Consider the following 17,128-nt stretch of genomic DNA (forward strand, 5'->3'; position numbering starts at 1 on the left):
AAAAAGCAAAATGGCTGTCTGGGGAGGCCTTACAAATAGCTGTGAAAAGAAGAGAGGTAAAAAGCAAAGGAGAAAAGGAAAGATATAAGCATCTGAATGCAGAGTTCCAAAGAATAGCAAGAAGAGATAAGAAAGCCGTCTTCAGCGATCAATGCAAAGAAATAGAGGAAAAGAACAGAATGGGAAAGTCTAGAGATCTCTTCAAGAAAACTAGAGATACCAAAGGAATATTTCATGCAAAGATAGGCTTGATAAAGGACAGAAATGGTAGGGACCTAACAGAAGCAGAAGATATTAAGAAGAGGTGGCAAGAATACATGGAAGAACTCTACAAAAAAGATATTCATGATGCAGATAATCATGATGATGTGATCATTAATCTAGAGCCAGACATCTTGGAATGTGAAGTCAAGTGGGCCTTAGAAAGCATCACTATGAACAAAGCTAGTGGAGGTGATGGAATTCCAGTTGAACTGTCTCAAATCCTGAAAGATGATGCTGTGAAAGTGCTGTACTCAATATGCCAGCAAATTTGAAAAACTCAGCAATGGCAACAGGACTGGAAAAAGTCAGTTTTCATTCCAATTCCAAAGAAAGGCAATGCAAAAGAATGCTTAAACTACCATACAATTGCACTCATCTCACATGTTAGTAAAGTAATGCTCAAAATTCTCCAAGCCAGGCTTCAGCAATACATGAACCGTGAACTCCCTGATGTTCAAGCTGGTTTTAGAAAAGGCAGAGGAACCAGAGATCAAATTGCCAACATCCACTGGATCATGGAAAAAGCAAGAGAGTTCCAGAAAAACATCTCTTTCTGCTTTATTGACTATGCCAAAGCCTTTGACTGTGTGGATCACAATAAACTGTGGAAAATTCTGAAAGAGATGGGAATACCAGACCACCTAACCTGCCTCTTGAGAAATCTGTATGCAGGTCAGGAAGCAGCAGTTAGAACTGGACATGGAACGACAGACTGGTTCCAAATAGGAAAAGGAGTACGTCAAAGCTGTATATTGTCACTCTGCTTATTTAACTTCTATGCAGAGTACATCATGAGAAACACTGGGCTGGAAGAAGCACAAGCTGGAATCAAGACTGCTGGGAGAAATATCAATAACCTCAGATATGCAGATGACACCACCCTTATGGCAGAAGGTAAAGAGGAGCTAAAAAGCCTCTTGATGAAATTGAAAGAGGAGAGCGAAAAAGTTGGCCTAAAGCTCAACATTCAGAAAATGAAGATCATGGCATCTGGTCCCATCACTTCATGGGAAATAGATGGGGAAACAGTGGAATAAGTGTCAGACTTTATTTTGGGGGGGCTCCAAAATCACTGCAGATGGTAACTGCAGCCATGAAATTAAAAGATGCTTACTCCTTGGAAGAAAAGTTATGACCAACCTAGATAGTATATTCAAAAGCAGAGACATTACTTTGCCGACTAAGGTCCATCTAATCAAGGCTATGGTTTTCCAGTAGTCATGTATGGATGTGAGAGTTGGACTGTGAAGAAAGCTGAGTGCCGAAGAATTGATGCTTTTGAACTGTAGTGTTGCAAAAGACTCTTGAGAGTCCCTTGGACTGCAAGGAGATCCAACCAGTCCATTCTGAAGGAGATCAACCCTGGGATTTCTCTGGAGGGTATGATGCTAAAGCTGAAACTCCAGTACTTTGGCCACCTCATTCGAAGAGTTGACTCATTGGAAAAGACTCTGATGCTGGGAGGGATTCGGGGCAGGAGAAGAAAGGAACGACCAAGGATGAGATGGCTGGATGGCATCACGGACTCCTTGTTATATGGAATTACAATCTCTGATGGCTCTTTGCCAAACAATTCAATGCTCCGCTTTCTTCCTTTTAATATCAGTGTAGCTATCAAGCCTGGATAAGAAGCCACTACTTTTTTAGCTTGGGCGGAAAGATGGACCCCTTCTAGAGGGCCGCTTTGCCATAAAACTCCCGTAGGTTCACTTGGGGTAGCTAGCAAAGGAATTGCCAGTTCGCTGCTAAATCAATTCTGTTTACATAGCTATTAGATAAAGCCTTTTCTACTTTGCCTAGGGCCTCCCGAGCCTCAGCAGTCAATTGTCTTTTTGAAGTTGGATTGGGATCCCTGCGTAAAATGTTAAAAAGAGGCTTTAAGTCGGCAGTGGTTAATTTTAAATAGGGCCTAATCCAATTAATATCACCTAAAAGTTTTTGATAATCATTCAAAGTGACAAGATTGTCCTTTCTTAATTGTAGCGGGGCATGAGTCACTGTTTCTGAATTTATAACCCTTCCTAAGTAGGTTATGGGCGGATTGATTTGAATTTTCTCTGGGGCAATTTTTAGGCCTCTAGCTGACAATGCCTGGGTTAAATTTTGGAGGACAGTTTGCAAATGAGCTCTATCTGAATGAGCTATTAAAATATCATCCATATAGTAAATCATATATACTTGTTCATATTTAGCTCTAATATTTTCTAAAGCGGCATTGACAAATTTCTGACATAAGGTAGGGCTATTTTTCATTCCCTGAGGTAGTACTTTCCATTGAAACCTCAAATAAGGCTGTTTAAGATTTTCTGATGGCAGACTAAAAGCAAATCGCTTTTTATCCTCATCACTTAAGGGAATGGTGAAAAAACAATCATGTAAATCAGTTACAATTATATTATATCCCTCTGGAATGGCTACTGGGAAGGTTGTAAAGCCCCCATATCCTCCATGGTGGCATTAATTGCTCTCAAATCCTGTAAAAGTCGCCATTTACCAGATTTTTTCTTAATAACAAAAACAGGAGTGTTCCAGGGGTTATTGGAGGGCTCAATATGTCCCAATTCTAGTGGTTCAAAAATTAACGTTTTAGCTGCCAGTAATTTTTCTTTAGGCAGAGGCCATTGTTCCACCCACACTGGGTCTTGAGATTTCCACGTAATGGGGTCGGCAGCAAAAACAATGGCCTCCATTATAAATTTGGATACCTAATCCAGTACGTAGCTGTTGAGGAGCTGGGCAGGTTGGCTCAATTATTCCTGTTTGTTGTTTACCTAATCCTTTTGATGGATCATAGCCCATTTGCAGAATTTGAGAGGTCACTTTATCATCAGGGCTAAAAAGTAGCACTTCCATTTGAGACAGTACATCCCTCCCCCACAGGGTAAAGGGGAGCAAAGGAACTACGTAAGGTTGGAAAGTACCACAGGTATCCTCAAACTGCCAATCTAATATTTTTGCACTCAGCTACTGCAGGGGCTCTTCCTAATCCCACCAACTCATTTTCAATAGTATGTGTGGGCCAGGAGCTGGACCAGTCTTTTCCTGAAACGCAAGAAACATCTGCTCCTGTGTCTAACAACCCCACAATAGACTTGCCACTGACCAGAATAGTTTTCATAGGGCGTTTCTGAGTAATTTCTGTTATCCAAGAAACCATATCACTAGACCCAAATCCTTTATCCTGCCTTTCATTCTGAGTAGCTGTGTGCCAAATTGCAGTGTGGTAAGGCAAAAGTAGAGACATTACTTTGCCGACTAAGGTCCGTCTAGTCAAGGCTATGGTTTTCCCAGTGGTCATGTATGGATGTGAGAGTTGGACTGTGAAGAAGGCTGAGCACTGAAGAATTGATGCGTTTGAACTGTGGTGTTGGAGAAGACTCTTGAGAGTCCCTTGGACTGCAAGGAGATCCACCCAGTCCATTCTGAAGGAGATCAACCCTGGGATTTCTTTGGAAGGAATGATGCTAAAGCTGAAGCTCCAGTACTTTGGCCACCTCATGCGAAGAGTTGACTCATTGGAAAAGAGTCTGATGCTGGGAGGGATTGGGGGCAGGAGGAGAAGGGGACGACCGAGGGTGAGATGGCTGGATGGCATCACTGACTCGATGGACATGAGTCTGAATGAACTCCGGGAGATGGTGATGGACAGGGAGGCCTGGCGTGCTGCGATTCATGGGGTCGCAAAGAGTTGGACACAACTGAGCGACTGAACTGAAGGCAAAAGTAAAAGTTGAGCTATTCTTTGTCCCTGATGAATTTGTATAGTTTTAGTTGGGGGTGAAATCATTACCTGAATTTCTCCTGTATAGTCTGTGTCAATTACTCCGGGGATAATTGTGAGACCTTGCATAGCTAAGGAACTCCTGCCTAATATAATTCCCACCAAACCTGTCAGTAATGGACCTTTAACCCCTGTAGGGATTTTTATAGTGGGACTATCCGGTGTTAATATTGTTGAGGTGGTGGAACTGAGGTCCAGTCCTGCACTGCCTGGGGTTGCTCTGATGCGTTCTGTGATGGGACGAAGGATATGAATGGGTTCAGAGTCATTGCCCCCAGTGGTTGTCAGGGCCTGGGGCTGGCCTCTCAATCCGTTTCCCGACTGCTGGTCAGGGCCCAAAAATGTTCCATTTCTATGGAATCTCGACCTGCATTCTTTTGCCCAATGATATCCTTTTTGACAACAAGGGCAAAGAGATCTAGGGAGATTAGCAGGTAAGGGCAGGGAGGGAGAATTTTGCAGAGGAGACACAGTCGGGGAGGCAGAATTTGGCGGATAAGAACTGACTATTTTTTGAGGGCAGGTGTGGGTAATGTGTCCCTCTTGGCCACAGGAAAAACAAGTTTTAGACAAGCTAGTATTTCGGCCTTGGTTACTGGGGTAACTCTGTGATGGGTTGTTCTTGTTTGTAAAAAAAGGATTGAACTGTCTCTTGATCAGAGTTCCCTTTTATCGCTGCAGCTATGGCAACGCCCTGCAGCATTGCTCCTCCTACATCTGCACATTGCCTGATGTAATCTCCTATTTGCCCAGATTTTTTTATAGGACGTAAAATGGCTTGGCAGGTAGAGTTAGCATTCTCAAACGCCAGTTGTTTTATCAGTATTCCAGCTGCCTCAAAATTAGAAATTACTCTATGAACTGCCTCTGTAAGTCGTGAAATAAAGTCCTCATATGGCTCTTCTGGTTTTTGTTTGATGTTTGAAAAGGAAGAAGTTGAGTCTCTCCCTTCAGGTAACAATTGCCAAGCTGCAAGGGTGCAGGAGGCTACTTGGTTTAGAGTAATTTTGTCTAATCCTATCTGATCTTTAAGTGCTCCAAATTCATTAGTCCCTGTCAACATACTTTTTACAATATATTTTGGACCATATTTTTGGTTGTTATCAGCTTGTTTTGGGGCAAGATCATCATATTCAGCTCTCCAAAGTACATATTGTCCTCCAGATAGACAAGCCTTAGCGACAGTCTTCCAGTCATAGGGTGACATCCATCTGACCGCTAAGGCCTCTACCAATTGCATAGTGTACGTGGCTTTAGGCCCATACGATGCACAAGCCTGTTTGAGTTCTTCAACCATTTTCATTGGAATGGGTTCCCAGTGGGGAGCCCTTCCCCCACTGCTTTCATCAAATATTACAGGAAAACAAGCCTCAAGGTGGGGATCAAATTCATCTTCAGGGCTAGAAAGAACCCTTCTCCAGGGAGTTTCTAGTGGAGGCCCCTCACCCCTATACGGAGCAGGGGGGCAGGGGAGGCCTGGAGTGTCCCATGTCTTTCTTTTTGTACTCTGGAGATCTTTTAACTGTTTGATGTTTAAATCTTACAGATGGTCTAATTGGGGATGTTTCCCTTAAGTTCCTGGGAGTGGATGGCCTGATTGGGGAGGTTTCTCTTAAACTCCTGTGAGCATCTTTATCTAAGAGAGGCCAGTCTTTGTCGGAATGGTATCGAGCTGCTATTTCCTCTAAATCTTCCTCATCCTCAGGGGAAAGCTGATCTTCTTTTCATCTCTGTCTTTTACATGCTCATTGGCAGTCATAGTGGCTAGCATTTTATTTAACTGCCAATAAGTAGGTATAGCCTCTTTTTCTTCACTTTACTCTTTTACAGGTACCTTTTTTCCTTCACTTTCCTCTTTAACGTGTACCTTTTCAGATTCAGGAGCAGGGTCTAAAGCATCTCTAATCATATTCCATAAGGAAAAGGGATCAGCAGGCACCTTTTCCGGACCATGTTCAGCATAGTAAGTTTTTAGCTGTTTTCCTGCTGCTGCTGCTAAGTCGCGTCATCCATGTCCGACTCTGTGAGACCTCGTAGATGGCAGCCCACTAGGCTCCTCTGTCTCTGGGATTCTCCAGGCAAGAATACTGGAGTGGGTTGCCATTTCCTTCTCCAATGCATGAAAGTGAAAAGCAAAAGTGAAGTCGCTCAGTCGTGCCTGACTCTTAGCGACCCCATGGACTGCAGCCTACCAGGCTCCTCCACCCATGGGATTTTTCCAGGCAAGAGTGCTGGAGTGGGGTGCCAGTGCCTTCTCCTACTCTTTCCCAAGTATCTAAGTTAACAGTGCCCTCTTCTGGAAACCAAGGACAGTGTTCTTGTACAAATGAAAAAAAGGAATGAATATTGATTTTCTTAACTTTAATTCTTCTTTTACTTAACAATTGCAAGATTACTCTTATAAAAAGCTGTCTTTCTTTTGACTCACTGTTACTCATGTCAGAAAATTAAGTTTTGTAAAGAAGGTTTCATTTCAACCTTTGTAAAGAGGGGGTTTCTTTTCAACCCTTAGAAAGCAGGTTTCTTTCAACCCTTAGAACACTTCCCACTCCTACTTACCCTACCTATCTTATGCAGGGAGGTCCTAGGCATCCTGAGTGGGGTCCTATCCATCGCAAAAACTGAGCACTGAGGGAGACCTACCTTCAAATAGCCTGTTCTGGGCGCCACTTGCTGGGGTCCAGCCCCGGTGGATCCAGGGTATCCAAAGTGGGGACGGCGTCTGCAAGGAGAGATTTATTTATTTATAGATATAAAGAGATTAGGAAAGAATAGTGTAGTGGAGAAAATAGAGGAGAAAAAGAGGCTGAAATTCCTTGGTTTACACAGGAAGCCAATGAAGCCCCGAGACAAGGGACTTGCACCATCTACATAGGCCACAGGTGTCCTCCCAGTCTCCTGAGGGACTGAAGATGCAGAGCACCTTCCCATTCAGGTCTTAGAAGCCCAGGCAAATAAGTAGACACAGCAAGCCTGTGTGCTCCAGATGGGAATTAGCCTGAAAAGGAGAGAAAGAAAAGAAGACATGGGGGAAACCAGTCCTTCCAGGAACTGGTCCATCTCTTTATTTTTCAGGAAAGCTTTTAAACTTTAAGTTGTACATAGAGATAAATGGAAAATACAAAGTCATGCAGGGTCAACAGACCTGACCCTTATCAAGACCAGGCACTCTTTATGCATGCATACAAATGTCTTATGTGGTTTTACACCATCTTCTGGCCAGGGGACCTGCTAACATTTTATGACCCTTTCTTTCTGATAATGGTCAGTCAACCAGAAAACTTATTTTTTCCAAGGGTGATTTTTCTTAAGTCAGGTACCACCCTCCGAAGGCACCAGATAAAGTTGCATTCCTACAGGGCAAAAGTGCAGTGGTCTATAATCAAGAAAAGAATTTACTAGCCTAAGGTCTAATGTGATTAATATCAAAGGTTATTACTTATTTTTCCTATATGCCAGTTATATCAATTAATGTATATAAGGGACAAGGGATATGGAGACTTAGCAGCAAATATTGGCTCAACAATGAAACCCTCCACCGTTATATTTCTAACAATCCACTAATACTACACTAATCATTTCTAACTTCTCAAAAGACTCTGTATTTAGAAAGTTTAGAGCGTCTCATGCCTCTCATGGTTGGGAGGCTGTGAACAATCACATGTGTGGTTGTAAGAGGCCAGATAAACTTGTCAGGCAGGCTAGAGAGCCATCAGAGGAGTTTTTGGGCTGAAACACTCTTGTTACACCCAGGAGACTTATTAACTGGAGCTCTAAGTTAACTCTTTTCAGAGAAAGGTGGTAGGGGATAGCCCTCTTTTACTGTTAGAAGAGTTGGTGAAAGGCATAATACAATGAGGCGGACAGACTCTATTTTTGAGGTGGATGCTCGAGAAGGTCCAGGGGGGTTCTCTTGAGGTCTGATCTTGCCTTTGCCTGTCAGGCTTCTTCCTCATGATCTTTGCCACAGGCGGGATTCCCCATGCTGGCTCCTGGCAATACCCTACACCCAAAGCAAAAGAAACAACCACAATGAGACAGTAGGGGGGTGCAATCACAAGAAAATCAAATTCTACACATGCCCAGTGAGCAACCCACATACTCAAAAAATAATTATATCATGAAAGTTCTCCTACAGGAGATAAAGTTTTGAGCCCCATGTCAGGCTCCCCAGCCTGGGAGTCTGGCAACAGGAGGAACTCCCACTATCTCTAAAAACCAGTGTGGTTTAGGGGTTCCATAGAACTGTGAAAAATAGGAACTCCATTCTTAAGATGCATACACAAGATCTCCTGCACACTGAACACAGGGGAAAAAACAGTGGCCTCATAAGAACCTGAGCCAGACTTATTTGCTAGTATCAAAGGGTTTCCTGCAGAGGCCGGGGGCTGCTGTAGCTCACTGTTGGGACAAGGAACTATCACTGGCAGTGATAGTTTGGGAGAGTATTGATAAGGGTGAGCCCTCTTGGAGGCCACCACTTTCTCATCTAGTCCTATCCGCAGCCTGCAGGCTCTAGTGCTGGGACACCTCAGGCCAAAAAGTCATCAGGACAGGAACTCTGCTGTACATCAGCAGAAAGGATTCCTGAGTTCACAGTTGCCTGATAAACACACAGCCTGACATGGCCCTGCCCAGACAGACAAGACTGAGCTCCACCCACCTGTGAGCAGGAACCAGTCCCTCCCTCCAGGAAGCCTGAACAAGGCTCTTAAACTCACTCTCCAGGGTTCAGACAGCATTGAGCTAGAAAATTGCAACCCTTCAGCCTACAGAATGGGAAATATAATCATAGAATGTTACAAAAATTAGATGGCAGAGAAATATGTTCCAGATGAAAGAACAAGATAAAATCACAGAGCAAATAATCAAAGTGAAGATAGACAATATACCCACAAAAATTTCAGAGTAATGATAGTAAAGATGAGCCAAGATCTCAGAAAAAGAATGGTGGCACAGATCGAGAAGACACAAGAAATCAGTAACAAAGACCTAGAAGAACTAAAGAATAAATAAATGGAAATGAGCAATGCAATAACTGAAATGAAAAAAAAAATCATTAGAAGGAATCTAAAGCAGAATAACTGAGATAGATGAATGGATGAGTGAGTTGGAAGACAGAATGGTGGAAATCACTGCTGTGGAAAAGAACAAAGAAAAAGGAATGAAAAGAAGTGAAGATAATCTGAGATGCCTGTGGGCTAATGTTGAATAATAATTTTAAATGCATCAGCATTCACTTATAGGCCTCCATGAAAATAAGAGAGAAAGGGCTTGAGAAAATATGTGAAGAGATAGTGGTGAAAATTTCCCTCACGTGGAAAAAAAAAAACAAACACCCAAGTCCAGAAAGCATAGAGAGCTCCAGGCAGCATAAACTCAAGGAAGAACATGCTGAGATGCATAGAAATCAAACTGACAAAAAGTTTAAGACACCTTGATTATATTTTCCTTTTTTGTGCAGAAGCTTTTAATTTTAATTAGATCCCATTTGTTTATTTTTGCTTTTATTTCCAGAATTCTGGGAGGTGGATCATAGAGGATCCTGCTGTGATTTATGTCGGAGGGTGTTTTGCCTATGTTCTCCTCTAGGAGTTTTATAGTTTCTGGTCTTACATTTAGATCTTTAATCCATTTTGAGTTTATTTTTGTGTGTGGTGTTAGAAAATGATCTAGTTTCATTCTTTTACAAGTGGTTGACCAATTTCCCCAGCACCACCTGTTAAAGAGATTGTCTTTACTCCATTGTATATTCTTGCCTCCTTTGTCGAAGATAAGGTGTCCATATGTGTGTGGATTTATCTCTGGACTTTCTATTTTGTTCCATTGATCTATATTTCTGTCTTTGTGCCAGTACCATACTGTCTTGATGACTGTGGCTTTGTAGTAGAGCATGAAGTCAGGCAATTTGATTCCTCCAGTTCCATTCTTCTTTCTCAAGATTGCTTTGGCTATTCGAGGTTTTTTGTATTTCCATACAAATCTTGAAATTATTTGTTTTGGCTCTGTGAAAAATACCACTGGTAGCTTGATAGGGATTGCATTGAATCTATATATTGCTTTGGGTAGTATACTCATTTTCACTATATTGATTCTTCTGATCCATGAACATGGTATATTTCTCCATCTATTAGTGTCCTCTTTGATTTCTTTCATCAGTGTTTTATAGTTTTCTATATATAGGTCTTTAGTTTCTTTAGGTAGATATATTCCTACATATTTTATTCTTTCCGTTGCAATGGTGAATGGAATTGTTTCCTTAATTTCTTTTTCTACTTTCTCATTATTAGTGTATAGGAATGCAAGGGATTTCTGTGTGTTGATTTTATCTCCTGCAACTTTACTATATTCATTGATTAGCTCTAGTAATAAGAAAGGTGAAAAGACAGCCTTCTGAATGGGAGAAAATAATAGCAAATGAAGCAATGGACAAACAACTAATCTCAAAAATATACAAGCAACTTATGCAGCTCAAGTCCAGAAAAATAAATGATCCAATCAAAAAATGGGCCAAAGAACTAAATAGACATTTCTCCAAAGACATACAGATGGCTAACAAACACATGAAAAGATGCTCAACATCACTCATTATTAGAGAAATGCAAATCAAGACCACAATGAGGTACCACTTCACACCAGTCAGAATGGCTGCAATCCAAAAGTCTACAAGCAATAAATGCTGGAAAGGGTGTGGAGAAAAGGGAACCCTCTTACACTGTTGGTGGGAATGCAAACTAGTACAGCCACTATGGAGAACATAGAGTGGAAATTCCTTTAAAAACTGCAAATAGAACTGCCTTATGACCCAGCAATCCCACTGCTGGGCATACACACCGAGGAAACCAGAATTGAAAGAGACACATGTACCCCAATGTTCATCGCAGCACTATTTATAATAGCCAGGACATGGAAACAACCTAAATGTCCATCGGCAGATGAATCGATAAGAAAGCTGTGGTACATATACACAGTGGAGTATTACTCAGCCACTAAAAAGAATACATTTGAATCAGTTCTAATGAGGTGGATGAAACTGGAGCCGATTATACAGAGTGAAGTAAGCCAGAAAGAAAAACACCAATACAGTATACTAACACATATATATGGAATTTAGAAAGATGGTAATGATGACCCTGTATGCGAGACAGCAAAAGAGACACAGATGTGTAGAGAGGACTTTGGACTCTGAGGGAGAGGGAGAGGGTGGGATGATTTGGGAGAATGGCATTGAAGCATGTATACTAGCATGTAAGAAATGAATTGCCAGTCTATGTTTGATGCAGGATACAGGATGCTTGGGGCTGGTGCACGGGGATGATCCAGAGAGATGATATGGGGTGGGAGGTGGGAGGGGGGTTCATGTTTGGGAACTCATGGACACCCGTGTTGGATTCATGTCCATGTATGGCAAAACCAATACAGTATTGTAAAGTAAAATAAAGTAAAAATAAAAATTTTAAAAATAATAAAAAAACTTTAAGACAAAGAAAAAATATTAAAAATAACAAGTGAAAAGCAACAAACAACATTCAAGGAAATTCCCATGATGTTATCAGCTGAACTCTCAGCAGAAACTCTGCAGGCCAGAAGGGAGTAGCATGATGTGATCACAGTGATATAAGGAAGAACCTACAACCTAGAATAGTCTACTCAGCAGGCCCTCATTCAGATTTGACAGAGAAATAAAAAGCTTTACAAACAAGCAAAAGCTAAAATAATTCAACAAGACCAAACCAGCTTTACAACAAATGCTAAAACAACAGCACTAGGCTGAAAAGCACACAACTAGAAGCAAGAAAATTACCAATGCAGAAGCTCACCAGAAAAGGCAAGCATACATTAAAGGTAGGAAATCAGCTGCAGACAAATATGATATCAAAACAAGCAATGTTGAGAAGGGAAGGATACAAATGTAGAATATTGGAAGTGCACTTGAAATTAAAAAAGCAGCAACTTAAAACAGTGTTGTTTATACATAGACCACTCTATCAAATCTTCATGGTAACAGCAAACTGAAAATCTACAACAAATACACAAAAAACAAAAATGAATCCAAACATAAAAGGAAAATTAGTGGTCAAATCACAAGAGATGAGACTGAAAGAGGAAGGGGGGAAAATGACCTACAAAAAAATCCAAAATAACAAAATGGCAATAGTAACATACATATCAATAATTAACTTAAATGAAAACAGATAACTAACTTAAACGTAAAGTACATGCTCCAACCAAAAGACATTGACTGACTGAGTGGATACAAAAACAAGACCCATAAATGCTGTCTACAAGAGACTCACTTCATATCTAGGGACACATATAGAATGAAAGTGTGGGAATCGAAAAAGTTATTCTATGCAAACAGAAATCGAGAAAGCTGGAGGAACAATATTCATGTTAGACTAAAATAGACTTTAAAATAAACTCTGTAACAGGAGACAACTTCTATTTCTGCTTCACTGACTATGCTAAAGCCTTTGACTGTGTGGATCACAACAAACTGTGGAAAATTATTAAAGAGATGGGAATACCAAATCAGTTTACCTGCCTCCTGAGAAACATGTATGCAGGTCAAGAAGCAAAGTTAGAACCAGACATGGAACAATGAGCTGGTTAAATTTGGGAAAGGAGTATGTCAAGGCTGTATATTGTCACCCTGCTTATTTAACTTCTATGTAGAGTATACCATGTGATATGACAGGTTGGATGAAACTCAAACTGGAATCAAGATTGCTAGAAGAGAAATAACAACAACCTCAGATATGCAGATGACACCACTCTAAAGGCAGAAAGCAAAGAGGAACTAAAGAGCCACTTGATGAAGGTGAAAGTTCAGTTCAGTTCAGTTCAGTCACTCAGTCGTGTCCAATTCTTTGTGACCCCATGAATCACAGCAAGCCAGGCCTCCCTGTCCGTCACCAACTCCCGGAGTTTACCCAAACCCACATCCATCGAATCAGTGATGCCATCCAGCCACCTCATCCTCTATCATCCCCTTCTCCTCCTGCCCCCAATCCTTCCCAGCATTAGGGTCTTTTCCAATGAGTCAACTCTTTGCATGAGGTGGCCAAAGTATTGGAGTTTCAGCTTCAACATCAGTCCTTCCAATGAACACTCAGGACTGATCTCCTTTAGAATGGACTGGTTGGATCTTCTTGCAGTCCAGAAAGAGGAGAGTGAAACAGTTGACTTAAAACTCAACATTCAAAAAACTAATATCATGGCATCCAGTCCCATCAATTCATGGCAAATAGATATGAGAAAATTGAAACAGTCACAGACTTTGTTTTCTTGGGCTCCAAAATCACTGTGGATGGTGACTTCAGCCATGAAATTGAAAGACACTTGCTCCTTGGAAGAAAAGCTATGACAAATCTAGGCAGCATATTAAAAAGCAGAGATGTCACTTTTCTGACAGAGATCTGTATAGTCAAAGCTATGGTTTTCCAAGTAGTCACATACAGATGTGAGAGTTGGACCATAAAGAAGACTGAGTGTTCATGAATTGATGCTTTTGAACTGTGGTGCTAGAGAAGACTCTTGAGGGTCCCTTGGACAACAAGGAGATCAAACCAGTCAATCCTAAAGGAAATAAGCCCAGAATATTCATTGAAAGGACTGATGCCTAAGGTGAAGCTCCAATAATTTGGCCACCTGATGTGAAGAGCCGACTCATTGGAAAAGACCCTGATGCTGGGAAAGATCGAGGGCAGGAGGAAAAGGAGGCGACAGAGGATGAGATTGCTGGATGGGATTATCAACTCAATGGACAAAAGTGTGAGCAAACTCAGCGAGAGAGATAGTGAAAGACAGAGAAGCCTGGTGTGCTACAGTCCACAGGGTTGTAAAGAGTCGAACACAACTGAGCAAATGAACAACAGGAAACAAAGAAAGTTCCCTACATAAAGATCTAGGGATCAATCCAAGAAGATATAACAAATCTAAATATATACGCACTCAGCATAGGAGCACCTCAACATATAAGGCAAATTCTAAGAGCCTTAAGAGAAGACATCAACAGTAACAGTAATAGTGGTGAACTATAAAACACCACTTTCATCAATGGATAGATCATCCAGACAGGAGATCAACAAGGAAACACAGGCCTTAAATAAGGACACTAGACCTGGTAGATTTAATTGATATTTGTTAGTATCACATCCAGGAACAGCAGAATACACATTTTTTTCAAGGGCACATAGAACATTCTCCAGGATTGATCACATGCGGGACCAAAGAGTAAACTTCAGTAAAAATTTTAAGAAAATTAAAATCAAACATCTTTTCCCACAAACTCAGTACTATGAGATCATAAACCAACTACAAGGGGAAAAAACTAAAAGAACAAACAACAACAAAAAAAATATGGAGGTTAAATAATATTTTACTAACCAACCAGTGGATCACTGAAAAAAATTAGAGGAAATTAAAAATTACCTAGAGACAAATGAATATAAAAGTATGATGAGCCAAAACAAATGGGATGTGGCAAAAGCTGGTCTAAGAGGGAATTTTATAGCAATACAATCTTACCTCAGGGCACAAGAAAAGTCTCAAGTAAACAACCTAACCCTATGCCTGTACCGAGCAGAGAAAGAACAAACCCCGAGTTAGTAGAAGGAAAGAAACCATAAAATCAGAGCAGAATAAATGAAATACAGACTACAAAAATAAAAGAAAAGATCAATAGAAATAAAGCTGGTTCTATGAAGAGATAACAAATGGATAAACATTTCAGTTCAGTTCAGTCGCTCAGTCGTGTCCAACTCTTTGCAACCCCATGGACCGCAACACGCCAGGCTTCCCTGTTCATCACCAACTCCCAGAGTTTACTCAAACTCATGTCTATTGAGTCGATGATAATATCCAACTATCTCACCCTCTGTCTTCCCCTTCTCCTCCCACCTTCAATCTTTCCCAGCATCAGGGAAAGATTTAAAAATAGTAAAAAATCAATATAAACAAGAGCTGATTCTTTGAAAGGGTATAAACAAGACTGACAAATTTCTGGCCAGTCTCACCAAGAAGAAAAGAAAGAGGATCCAAATAAACAAAATAAGAAATGAAAAAGAGAGATAACAACCAATACCACAAAAATACAAAAACCATAAGAGTACAATGAACAATTATATGCCAACAAATTTGACAACCTAGAAAAAACTGAACAAGTTTCACTAAAGCTGAATCAAGAAGAAATAGATAATTTGAACAGACCAATGACTAGAAGTTAAAAGAATCTCTCAATTTAAAATACTCTCTAAAAACAAAACCAGGGACCCAAATGGCTTCACAGGTAAATCCTACCAACCACATGAAGAATTTACATCATTCTTTCTCATGACTACTCCAAAAGACTGAATAGAAAGGAATACTCCCAAAGACATTCTATGAAGCCAACATCAACCTGATACCAAAACTAGACAAAGACACTACCAAAACAGAAAATTACAAGCTAATATTTCTGATGAATATCAATGCAAGAATTCTCAACAAAATAATAGCAAACGGGTAAGTGAATCCAATAACACAAAAAATGATTATACATGTGTACACCCATGGCTGATTCATGTCAATGTATGGTGAAAGCCACTACAAAGTTGTAAAATAATTAGCCTCCAATTAAAATAAATAAATTAATTTTTTTAATGATTATACACCATGACCAAGTTGGATTCATCCCATGGTTATGAGGATATTTCAAAATATACAAACTAATCAATGTGATGCATAACATCAATAAAAGACAAAAGCCAGAAAAAGCAATTGCTAAAACTCAACATTCATTCATGACAAAAACTCTTACCAAAGCGGGTATAGAGACAACATATCTCAATATAGTGAAGACTATTTATCACAAACCACAACCAATATAACACTCAGAGGTGAAGACCTGAAAGCTCTCCTGATACAAGAATGCTCACTCTCACCACTTCTATCCAATATGGCATCTGAAATCCTAGCCACAGCAAGCAGAGAAAGAAATCATAGAATCAAGAAACAAAGGGTATACAGATTGAAAGGGAATAGGTAAAGTTGTCATCATATGCAGATGACTATTAGAACTGATAAATAAATTCAGTAAGGTAGCAAGATACAAGATTAACATACAGAAATCAGTTGCATTTCTTTAAACTAACAATAAAATATCAGAAAAGAAATTTATTTATTTTTGAGATTGCATTTCTCATTTATCAGTTTGGTAAAAATCTGAGATTTTACAACATAGTCTGTTGATGAGGCTACAGGGAACAGACATTTTCATATATTGCCAGTGGGAAGCAAAATTACAAATGTATTTACCCTTTCACCCAGCAATTGCACTTCAGGGAATTTGTTCTGCCAATATATCTGCATACACCCAAAACATTGTATGTATATAGTTATTGACTATGGCATTAATTTACAACAGTAAAATACTAGGAAAAAACAAGCATTTTTCTAAGGAGAGCTGGTCAAATAAACTATACATCCACACAATGGAATACCAAGCCACTTGACAAAAGAATAAGGAAGTTTTCATGGATAGATCTCCAGGATATAATGGAAAATGAAAACATCAATGTGTAGAACAATGTGTATAGAATATTTTTTAAAATAAGATAATATCAGGACTTCCCCAGAGTTCAGTGGTTGAGACTCCACCTTCCAATACAGGGGGCACAGGTTCAGGGAATTAAGATCCCACATGCCACACTGTGGCCAAAAAAATAAGTAAAACAAGATAGTATGTTCATATTTATTCATATCTTATTTTTAAAACACTGGAACTTAACAATCTGAATATAATTAACACTACTAAACTGTACACTTAAAAATAATTTTGATGGTAATTGTGTTATGTGTTTTTGGTGTGTGCTCAGTTGCTCAGTTACATCCAACTCTTTGTGACCCTATGGACTGCAGCCAGCCAGGCTCCTCTGTCCATGGAATTCTCCAAGCAAGAATACTGGAGTGGGTTGCCACCCTCTCAACTAGAGGATCCTCTTGACACAGGGATGAAACCTGCCCTTCCCACGTCCCCCACTCCACAGGCAGACTATTCACTGCTGAGCCACTGGGGGAGCCCCCATGTGTGTGTGTGTGTGT

The sequence above is a fragment of the Oryx dammah genome, unplaced genomic scaffold (assembly GCF_014754425.2).
Source record: "Oryx dammah isolate SB20612 unplaced genomic scaffold, SCBI_Odam_1.1 HiC_scaffold_3, whole genome shotgun sequence".
Lineage (NCBI taxonomy): Eukaryota > Metazoa > Chordata > Mammalia > Artiodactyla > Bovidae > Oryx > Oryx dammah.